The 10,546-nt window shown below is 51.9% G+C and overlaps 1 protein-coding gene across 4 annotated transcripts in view; it reads right to left on the bottom strand.

Moving 5' to 3' along the window:
* The window catches only part of RAD51B (RAD51 paralog B), a 760,911-nt gene that overhangs the window by 61,606 nt on the left and 688,759 nt on the right, over nucleotides 1-10,546 (bottom strand). The gene's annotated exons all lie outside the window — the stretch shown is intronic.

Below are 10,546 nucleotides of genomic sequence, written 5' to 3'. Positions count from 1 at the left end.
GTCTCAGTTTCCCTGAATGCTCTCCTCCCAGACTGTGAGATCTTGGAGGGAATGGTAGGTAATGCATACTCTCTGGTTCCTGTACATCCAAGGTGTTCAAGAGAGGCTCATTGAGCAGACACGTGAATGAATGAATGAGGTTTGAGTCAGTCTGTTTTATAAGGTCTGTCAAATCTATCAACCGAAAGCTTCACCTACATGAGCTTTGATAATAAGACAGTAGGGCCTCAGGGTTTCCTAGTGATGGCACCATTTTTGTGCACAAGTGGATTTCTGTTCCCTGAATCTCCTTGCACTTGAGATCTTAGATTTCAAAGCAGATGGAGCCCTCCGTGTCACTCTAGGGCAAAGGGGACCCTCGTCTGTTTTTTCAAGCTGACCTCCCTGCTTTAGCAAATCCTAAACAGGACTGTCAGGACTGTCTGTTTAATCCTTTAGGTTTGTGCCCCCCAACGACAGAAATACTTTGTATTTCTGTGTCAACCATCTGAAAAGTGAACAGCTCCCCATTTTGCAATCCTGCAAGGATAGGTAGGGTGCACATCTTTCCTTCGGGGTCCATCTAGGTCTAGCTCCATATATATGTATGCATGTATAATATTTATATTTCTATATATCTTGCGAGGTCTTATTAAGGGCTAGGGTTGTAGAAGCCTTATTCTACAGGGAAGGAGCTCCTGGCTGGCCCTTCCTCCCCCCACCCCTTTTTTTTCTTTTTTGTTTTTAGGGCTGCACTGGAAGCATTTGGAAGTTCCCAGGTGAGGGGTTGACTTGGAGCTGCAGCCTCTGGCCTACGCCACAGCCACAGCAAGGCCAGATCTGAGCCGCATCTGTGACCTCCACCACACTCATGGCAACGCCAGATCCTTAACCCACTGAGCGAGGCCAGGGATGGACGCTACATCCTCAGGGTTACTAGTCAGGTTTGGTTCTGCTGAGCCACAACGGGAACTCCATCCTTCTGTACTCTCTCTTCGGAAATCTTCAGACGTCCCCAGGCAGTCAAAGAGTGGGATGACATGAAATTATTTCAGTGGCCGGGCTGCGTGGGTATGGACCCAGCCCGGCCCAACTTTCAGCTCATTTCTCTGCTTTAGGAGAACTCAGGCTCCCACATTAGACCTCATCTCTTGGGGCTGGATTATAGCTTTCCAAAAATGAATAAAAAATTCCAGGGACAGGCTTGGTCTCAATGACAGTAGCTGGTGAACTACTTCTGAGAAAATGGAAATCTTGGTCTCCTGATGTGTGCAATGACAGGCACGAGAGGAATTTTCCAATACAATAGGGGGATGACTTTTCCGAGCACAGGCTGACTGAGAAAAGCCACCATCTGACTCTGCCCCAGTGGGGGGAACGTGGCACCCCCCCACCTTGGGGTGGCGGGAATAGTGGCCAGGGAGCTCAGCAGTGCTCCCCATACTGTAACATCCACCACCAACAGATGGTGACTTCAGGACAGCGGCAGCACTTGCAGTGCTGGCTCCTATGGTGAGGAGGAGAGGATCTAGAACATGCTGCTGAGGATGGAGGTGGTGTGGGAGCAGCTAAAAGCGAGATGGATTCTGTAAAATCTGTGACATAAATGATGTGCCCTTAGTCCCGTCTCTGTTTGGCAGCCGACTTTCCCGTGGCCCCACTGTTCCCTTCTGTGAACTCATTTCTTACTCCCTCTGTCCCCCTCCTCTACACGGGACACTAGGAACTAGACACCCCAACTGGACTGTCCTAGTCCCTTAGTCCCTTGATTTTGTTCTCTCCAATTCCCTTCATCATCCACCTGTGAGGGAAGAAGAGCCGTGACTCTCCCAGAACCTCCCCATCTCACCGCAGCAGAAGGTTCTCAAAACTCCAAGGGACGGGATGCTGTAAACAGGCCCAGGAGAAGGGAGGCATCCCCCTCGTGTTTGAAAACCCACGGAGCAGCTGTCAAGATTTATAATTGTCCTCTGTGAGCCCCTATACACATATGAAAGTCCCTTGGAGAGGTTCATTCCTGATTAGGGGAAAAAAAAATGATTTGGGTACAATTCATTCTCAGTGGAATGGAAATCTTCGCAAGCTGTTACTATCAGGGACGAATTCACTTTGGTGCTGTTGTTTAGGACACCAGCTGCTCTGGGCTTCTGGCTCCATCGGTGTCTGTTGTGGGGAGGGCGGAGGAATGAGAATCTCTGAAATAAGATGGAGAAGAGATGTGGGAAGAGAAACAGGAAACACATCTGTTGATCCCTCAGCTAATCATTTTTAAACTATCATCTTTTCCTGATTTTGGAATAATATATATGTTCATGGGAGAAAGTTTGAAAAACAGAGACAAATCCAAGAAAGAAAATAAAAGTCAAGCCAAATCTTACTACCCAGAGACGGCACTGTTGACGTTTTTATACACATTCTTCCAGTTAAAAAAGTGCACACAATACTTTTTCCTTGCAAAACTGCTATATTCTAAGCATATGGCCTTGTAATCTACTTTTCCCTTTAATAATATGTTGTGAACATTTTCCCGCGAGATTAAGCCTTTTCTCTAGCCCATAATTCTAATGACTGCCTAGTCTTCCATCATACATTTGTTCATTCAACTAACATCCTATGGGTGAATATTTAGGTTGTGCCTATTTTTTCGGCTATTGTAGATAATTTGTACATGCTGGGGAGACCCATGCAGACTGTTTCATTGTCCTGGTCATAAGTCACTTTGTCCATCCTCAGAAGCCATCGGTCATTTGTGGGCCAGAGAAATTCCATCACAGTTGACTTCCCAACCCTTGCTCAGAACCCAAGGAGGAATAATCCTCTCCAGCTTGAGCCAGCCCTGAAAGAAACACTCAGCAATGTAAAAAGATAGCTATACTCTGCTTCTTTCTTCATGGAGGCATTCTTTCAGACCAAATAGCATCCCTTAACTGGTTCTCTTTTGACCTGGTCATCTTTTCAACAGGAGAGGTGAGATTATTGTAATAGCTGTGGAAGCGTGTAATTAGCAAGGGTAAATCTGCAGAGGGAACTGGAAGCATGCATTCTGGACTGACTCATCCATCATTTTGGATCCTCTTCCATGTTCTAGCATTTTCCTTGTTGCCGTTCTGCTTCATTAGAGTAGATGATCTTGAAGGGGGAATAGTGCAAAGGCCCAGGGTTCCCAACATGCCAAGAAGTTTGCCCTATGCTTGGCCTGGTCAGAGGAGAGCACTGAGCAAACTCCCAGCTGAGAATCTGGGGCAAAATCTAGGTCATGTGTTCCCAGTTCAGCTCAACGTCAAGAAACTCAAGCTGCCGCATGGGGGTGGGGGGTGTGCCTTAGACACCTCCAGTTTCATATCCCTGGCACCTTAGCCCAGAAGAAGCCAGAGGGGAAATGTGCCCTGAGGGGGAGGGGCAGGGGCTGCAGGCCGGGAACGTTGGGTCCGGGTGGGGCAGATGAGCAGTCACCGGCCACACCATCGCCCCCTTTTCATCCCCGAGGCCCCACGCACGTGTCCAGAAGCCTTTGGGTGATAAGACTGTGAAGGAAGAACTTCTCATTTCGAGGCAAAGTCTGAGACCCTCTTGCCATCTCCTGAAGCCCCGAGTCTTCTGGAAGAGGCCTCTAGAGGAAGACCTCATGGAGAGAGAATGAGTTCAAGGGGACTGTCATGGGAACGCACATGGTGGGTGAGATGTGCAAAGAAATTAAAAATAGGTGGGAAAGAATACTGATGCATGCGCACACTCACTCACTCACAGTTGAATGGGGTTTCTGGGAGAGGAAATTGCAGTCTCTAATGCATATGAAAAGTCCTGGAGCGGGAGCACTAAAGACAGTGGGGGTGGGGAGCTGGGTGAATCACAAGATTCCCCTTAGGCAAACATGCTGTCCCACCTCCAAAAGGCTGTCCTTCCTCCTCAGCTGCTCTGCTCTGTCACCAGACACCCCTGCCCAGGCTGACAGTTCCACGTCCACACACAAAGCACACCAGTGAGCCTTTCCTTTCCCAAGCTGTGGAAGGGTCTTCTGGGGGTTGGAAAGGATTCTTTCTGGGCCGTCCAGCCCAGGCTGATGAGCTCAGCTGTCTCCTCTTCTAGGAAAGCAGGCAGGGCTTCTAGGAAAGATTTGCTGCAACAGAACATGGCTACCTTCCACCAGCACCCCAGTTAGCCCCGTCTTTCTTCCAAGCCAGAGACTGAGGTTGGAGAAGTTTAGAGAAAGGATGCTGGGTATAGACCAATAGTCCTGTCCTGGGGGACTGAGAAGCTGTGCAAAGGCAGAAGGAGCCTCTCTGCATGCCCACAATTGCACAACAGTGGTGCCACTCTAAATGCCAGCCCAGAGAAGTGCCCCACGTCCAACCAGCCCAGATGCCAGGCCTCTGGCGGTTAAGAATGAAGAAACCGGAGTTCCCGTCGTGGCTCAGTGGTTAACGAATCTGACTAGGAACCATGAGGTTGCGGGTTTGATCCCTGGCTTCGCTCAGTGGGTTAAGGATCTGGCGTTGCCATGAGCTGTGGTGTAGGTCACAGATGCAGCTCGGATCTCACATTGCTGTGGCTGTGGTGTAGGCTGGCAGCTACAGCTCCGATTCGACCCCTAGCCTGGGAACTTCCATATGCCCATGGGAGCAGCCATAGAAAAGACAAAAAGACCAAATAAATAAATAAAGAGGAAGAACCCAATGCCCTGTTGCCAACCTGTTATAGTAAAGTTGTGAATTCCTTCTCCGTCCCATCAGATTTCCCTTCCCTCTCTCCAAAGCCTACAAGGACTGGCCCTAACTGGTCCCTTCTACAGTTTTCTTCTCTCTACTGCTGGGATGATTTGGTCCCTGCCTGAAGCTTCTGCCTGCCTGAGCCTCAAGGAGCCAATGGGATCATGGGCTGATGGAGTTTGAGAGCCAACCACAGGCCAGGCCCTGTTCTAAAGGCATCTCATGTACTAACTCACTGAGTTCTCACAGCTCTATGACGTGGGCACTGTTAGTATTTCTATTTTCCAGGTGAGGATACTTAGGCCCAGGAAGGTTCATTAACTTGCCCAGGGTCACACAGCTGGCAGCTTGGCTCTGGAGTCCTGCTCTTAAGGCCACACCTCAGGCAGAATAAAGGGGCTCTGGTTCTATCTGACAGGCTGCTGGTCCATATCTGATGGTGGCCCCCAGCGTGACAACAGGATTCTGTCTTGTTCCTGTGTTTGGGTTCCTGCTTTGGAGATGTCCTGGTGTGCCCATCTCGTCTGTGATTCCTTAGAATGCCCTATTTTTACCATCCCCCTTTTCAAGTTCTGGAATCCCACCCAAGCCCATTATGTTGGTCATGGCCATGGACCTTGCTGATACCCAGAGGATAAGAGCGATGCCTTTTTTGACTCTGGGTCCCACACAGAGCCCCTAGTGCAATGCCTAACATACGAGAGGTCCTTGGTTTACATTTGCTGAAGGAAATCAAAGTCAAAATGCTCTGTGCCTCAGTTTCCTCATCTGTACAATGGACCAAAAGCAAATAGAGTTTCAGGGCAATGATTAAGTGAAAGCATATCAAGTACTTTGATCAGTATCTGGCAGGTGGCAAGTACCCTGTAAATGTGGGTAGTATTGTTATTCCTATAGACAGGCAGGTGAACATCCTGGTGGAGATTCTGGGCTCTGAGTCAGAAGCCGGGATTCTAATCCTGGCTCTGCATTCTCAAATGGCTGACTATTGGCCACTGGCCTAACTTTTCAATGCTTGTTTTTCCCTTAGAAAATTTACGTAATAATGCTTGTACATCACAGGTACCTCATGGAATGAAATGAGAGAAATAGATGCTAAGTGCCTGGCACAGAGAAAGAGTTCTCTGAATGAGAGCCAGAAATTTATTAGTATTGCCACTGTGGTTATTTGAAAACCAGGATGCATACGTTTAAAGCATTTGGGGGCCACTTAGTCCTCTTCGTGTGACAGTCTTCCCTTTGACAGTCAAGAAAGACCTGCTTGCCCCTCTCTCCCTTCCCTTGAAAACACACACACACACACACACACACACACACACACACACACACACACCCCAGAACCTCTCCCACACATCATTGCACCTCTGCCCTCACATTTATGGTGCAATTAAGGTCTCTGGGATTTTGCTGTTTCTCTAGCAGCCCATGAAAGCAGGGCCTCCTGAGGCAGGGAGGGGCTTTGGTTCCTGAAGTCCTGGAAACCATCCCTTTCCTTGCTCCTAGTATGGAGGGGACATGACCTCATGGCCATCTGGAAAGAAGGGCTTGGCCAGGTCCCTCAGGGAAGGGGACTCTCAAGGAACAGGCAGAGGGGCTTCCCTTTGACCATCTGGAAGTCACTTGTCACCTGTCTGTGCCCAGCTCCACACAGTTTGTTTCCCAGGCTCTGTTCTTCTAGTGGGATCCACTAGTGACAGGAGAAAAGGGAGGTGACAGGAGGACTGTGCGGGGGCATCTGCTGGTCAATCAGTTTCACATCCCCAGGGATGATGAGTCCAGGGGCCGTTCGGGATCCCTAAAGATCTGCCTGGGGAGAGGCAGAGCCAGAGCCTCACGTGGCAGCAGGAACCCAGCGGGCTCCTTGGCAGCGAGGGGAGAGATGCTGTGGCAGATCCTTGTTGTGGGAACCCCGGGGAGCAGCCGAGAGGAAACAGGCAACCCCAATTCCCCAACTCAATCCCCTCCTCCGCCCCGACCCTTCACATTCACACAAAAGGGCAAACGCCCAGGGAAGGAAGGAGAAAGGCAGACCGACCGGGCTGTGGATTTGATTTTAACCACCAGCAGGATCTCTGGTTATGCTATTACGATATCATTGTTTCTGGAGAAGTGTCCGTGGTGGAGGGGAATTCTGGATGGACGTAGGAATGGGAAAGTCACGGAGACAGCTCCCTTCCTCTTCTTTGTGGGCAAATGTGTAGCAAGTGAAGCAAACAGAAGAGACAGGCTTGAGAAGCACGTGGCAGCCGTCCAGCACCTCCGGCTCATTGGTGCCCAGCACAGGGGACCATCATCCTGCTTCTGGACTTCTCCCAGCATCCACTTCCCACAGGCCTGGCGTGTGTCACTTGCAATAGGATCCTGAGCTCCAATCCCACGGTGGCTGCCTTTTCCAGGCAGCCTCCCTTAATCGATCGTGGGAGGCTGTCACGCCTCAGCAAAACGATAGCAAGTAAGAACCAGGGGCTCGACTTGCTTCAATAAGAAGAAGAGCTTGCTTCAAAGGAAGGAGAGAAGAGAAGGCTGACGGGGGCGATATATGAGGTGACACTGCCCCTATGGTGAGAGGAGGGGACGGGGCTGCCTGGCCCTTCTCCGGTGGGATGGTCGCTGAGTGAGAACCTTGTGGGGCTGAGCTCCACCATCCCATCTCTGCGTTGACTGCGTTGGTGACTTCCCCTCCCCCTGGTCAGCATCTGCGGTGGCTCATGCTCTTAACATACCCTGAGACTGAGCGGGGGTCCCTAGACGCTCAGGTAGAAAGCCTGCAGGGATGTGATGGAATTAAGGTGACAGCCCTCCTCAGCCATGGGCCACCCAGCTGAGGCAGCTCGTGGTGTCAACCTTCAGCACTCCAGGCAGATCTGTCTATACCCGCAGTGGGAGCCCAGTGGAGGAATCCAGTTCCACTCCTCAGTCTTGGGAGACCACAAAGCTTTCTGAGCTCCAGGGGCCTTCAGCATGGATAGGTCTTCAGCCGAAGATATGACGTCTCCAGGCTGTCCTTGCTCTGGGAACCAGAGTCGGAGACATGTGACCACCCCCAGCCCTGCAGGGCAGACAAAGGATGTGAATGCCTCACTGCGGTGGCAAGCTGGGTGGAATTATAGGTGTTGATGCGAGGAGCAGCCAGACTGGTTTCAAGCTGTCACCTACTGTTGGAAAACTGGCTCCATTTTTTAACAGCTGTCACCTTGGCCCCACCTGAGCCTGGGCAGACCAGCTGGCTGGGCAGTTGGATGCGATGCATGGTAACTGTGGTCTCAGCCCTCCATCGTCCCTCGCCAGTGAAGCCTTCCCAGATCCGCGGGACACCAGGCTCTTCAGGTCTTGCTGGAGGGACGGGCAGAGGCTGAGGCCAGCGAGAGCTTTCAGCATCAGCATCTGGGAGGACCCACTGATCAGTGGCCCTGGGGTGACCCGTGTGTGGACAAGCAGGGGATGAATGCGAGGTGTGGGTGGAGGCAGGGAGGGAGGCTTTGAACTGGGGCTCCATCTGAAGCGAAAATAAATGTCAGTGCAACATGGACCAACACGCACCACGAACGCAGATCCTGTGCGTGTGTGCGTGTGTCACTTGAAGAGCTAGGGAACAAGGAAAAGAAGGGGGGAAAATAGTCCTCGCTCTCCCTGTAACCATTAGAAAGAAGATGAAGTCCAAATTGCGTTCAGGGCTGCTGGGACAGAGGAAGAGAAGCAAGAATGGAAAAAACAGGCCATAAAGATGCCAGGGCTGCTTAAGCAGAAACATCTGTTGAAGTCATAAGACTCGGGGGTCTGGTCAGGCTTCTAACAAACCCAGGAAGAGGAGAGTCTGTGCTGGATCAGGACGAGCCTCGTCCACCCGTGCAGGGCCTCTGGGACCAGCATACGTGCGGAGGAGACACCTTCTCCAGGGCTCAGCCCCGGCCTGGCTTCCAGCAGGAGAGGAAGCGAGAGGGAGAGGGAGGAAGCGCTGCCGTCCCTGGGTTGGGAGGGGCCTGCGGCGGTCATGGGGGCAGGGATGTGACAGCAGTTTTGAGCCTGTATTTATGTCAAGCTCTAAACTCCCTGGGGTCGCCTGGTAAGCCACATGTCTCAACTTCTGCAGCGAAACAAATCTGAAGGCGAGAGAGGGAAGGGTCAGCTGCCACCCCGCACAGCATCACGGAGGCTGAGTTTGCTGTCTGGCAACTGGAGGCCACACCCCTATTTGTTATCTTCTTCCGAGGCCAACCGTGCAAGGCCCACCTCTTCTGACAACCCTAAGCACGGGCCGCTCACATGCATGGAAAACCACACACATCTCTCTGTCCCAGGATCCTTCTCAGCATCCCCTCATTGAATCCCCCAGCCATCCCGTCATCCCCAAACGGGTAGAGACTTGCATGGCATCTTCAGGGAGTTTGTTGTCTTCCTATAATCATCCCAGGAGGAAACTGAGGCTTAGCCTGGTTACGTGACTTACCCGGGTCATCAGCCAGCACCTTCCAGGGAGCGCCCAGGCACTGTCCTTCTCTTTCCTCCCCGGAACTCACCCCAAAAGCAACTCCAGCCCAGCACTGTTGGGAACCAGCTCTGCAAAATGAGCCTGGCATTCATGGGGACCTCAGGGTCCCAGCAGGCCCCGTTATATTATCCCAGGAGAGCACAGAGGACTACGCTAGAGAACACACCAACACGGGACTCCAAGGAGTGGGTTAGTCCCCCCACCCCCGCCACCGGAGAATCCTATCATCTCACAAGGAAACACAGAGATGGCAAAAGAAATGAAATCCAGGAGTTCCCTTCGTGGCTCAGCTGTTGACACACCCGACTAGGATCCATGAGGATGTGGGTTCGATCCCTGGTCTTGCGTAGCGGGTTGAGGATCCAGCATTGCTGTGAGCTGTGGTGTAGGTGGCAGACACGGCTCAGATCTGGCGTTGCTGTGGCTGTGATGTAGGCCAGTGGCTGCAGCTCCAATTCAACCCCTAGCCTGGGTACCTCCATATGCCACGGGTGTGGGCCTAAAATAAAAAAAAGAAAAAACAAAAGAAAGAACATCCAGACTCTGCATACATCTTGGGAAACATGGCCATAGTGCTGTGTATGAGGCTCCATTAGCAAAGTCAGATGCTGCGTCTCCTCTTCCTAGAAGCCCCACCTCTCGGCCTGGCTCTGCCTGTCGGCTTTCATTCCGTCCTTCACCCCCAGCTACCGGCCTGATGGCAAGGGCGCTCACCAGCCCGGTTTCAATCATGGGGTAGGTAGCTGGGGATGAGAAGCCACTGCTGTTGGTTTCAGGATGCCTGGTCAGAGGTCCCTCCTACTGCACCCCCCCCCCGCCCCCCGCTTTCAGAAATGTAAAAGTGAAATAGAGGGCTGGCTGCAAGCCCACCTCCCGGGCTTGGGAAGCAAAGGGTATTAGTGTCCTCTGGACAAGCCACCCTGTGCTGCTGATATTTACTAAGGTTGGAGCCCACGGTGCCAGGCCCCGGGTCATGCCCACCCTTTATGGTACAGCGCCACCTCTACTTTCCAGTGAGGAGACTGGAGCTCAGAGAGGGGGCTTAACGTACTCAACGTCACCCAATTACAGAGCTGGGATTAGACGCCATAAGGTCGGAGGTGGAGGTACCTCTGTGTTCCCTCCTGGGCTCAGATGTGCTTCCAATCCCCTGGCCATCTTGCTAAAAGGTGTTCCCTGATTCAGCAGGGCCCTGAGACTCTGCCTCTGTAACCTGCTCCAGATGACGGCCGTGCCACAGGCTCCCGGACCCCACTCTGAGGATGGAGGTGTAATATCCCGCTGCCTTCCTTAACCTACATTTATTTGCGCCACGGGGGCTGTGGTGCCCCCGCCCCTTCGATACAACTTTGCCACCAGAATGGACTGAAAC

This window comes from Phacochoerus africanus, chromosome 9 (genome assembly GCF_016906955.1).
Source record: "Phacochoerus africanus isolate WHEZ1 chromosome 9, ROS_Pafr_v1, whole genome shotgun sequence".
NCBI classification, from domain to species: domain Eukaryota; kingdom Metazoa; phylum Chordata; class Mammalia; order Artiodactyla; family Suidae; genus Phacochoerus; species Phacochoerus africanus.
This window is presented reverse-complemented; position numbering and strand designations above follow the sequence as displayed.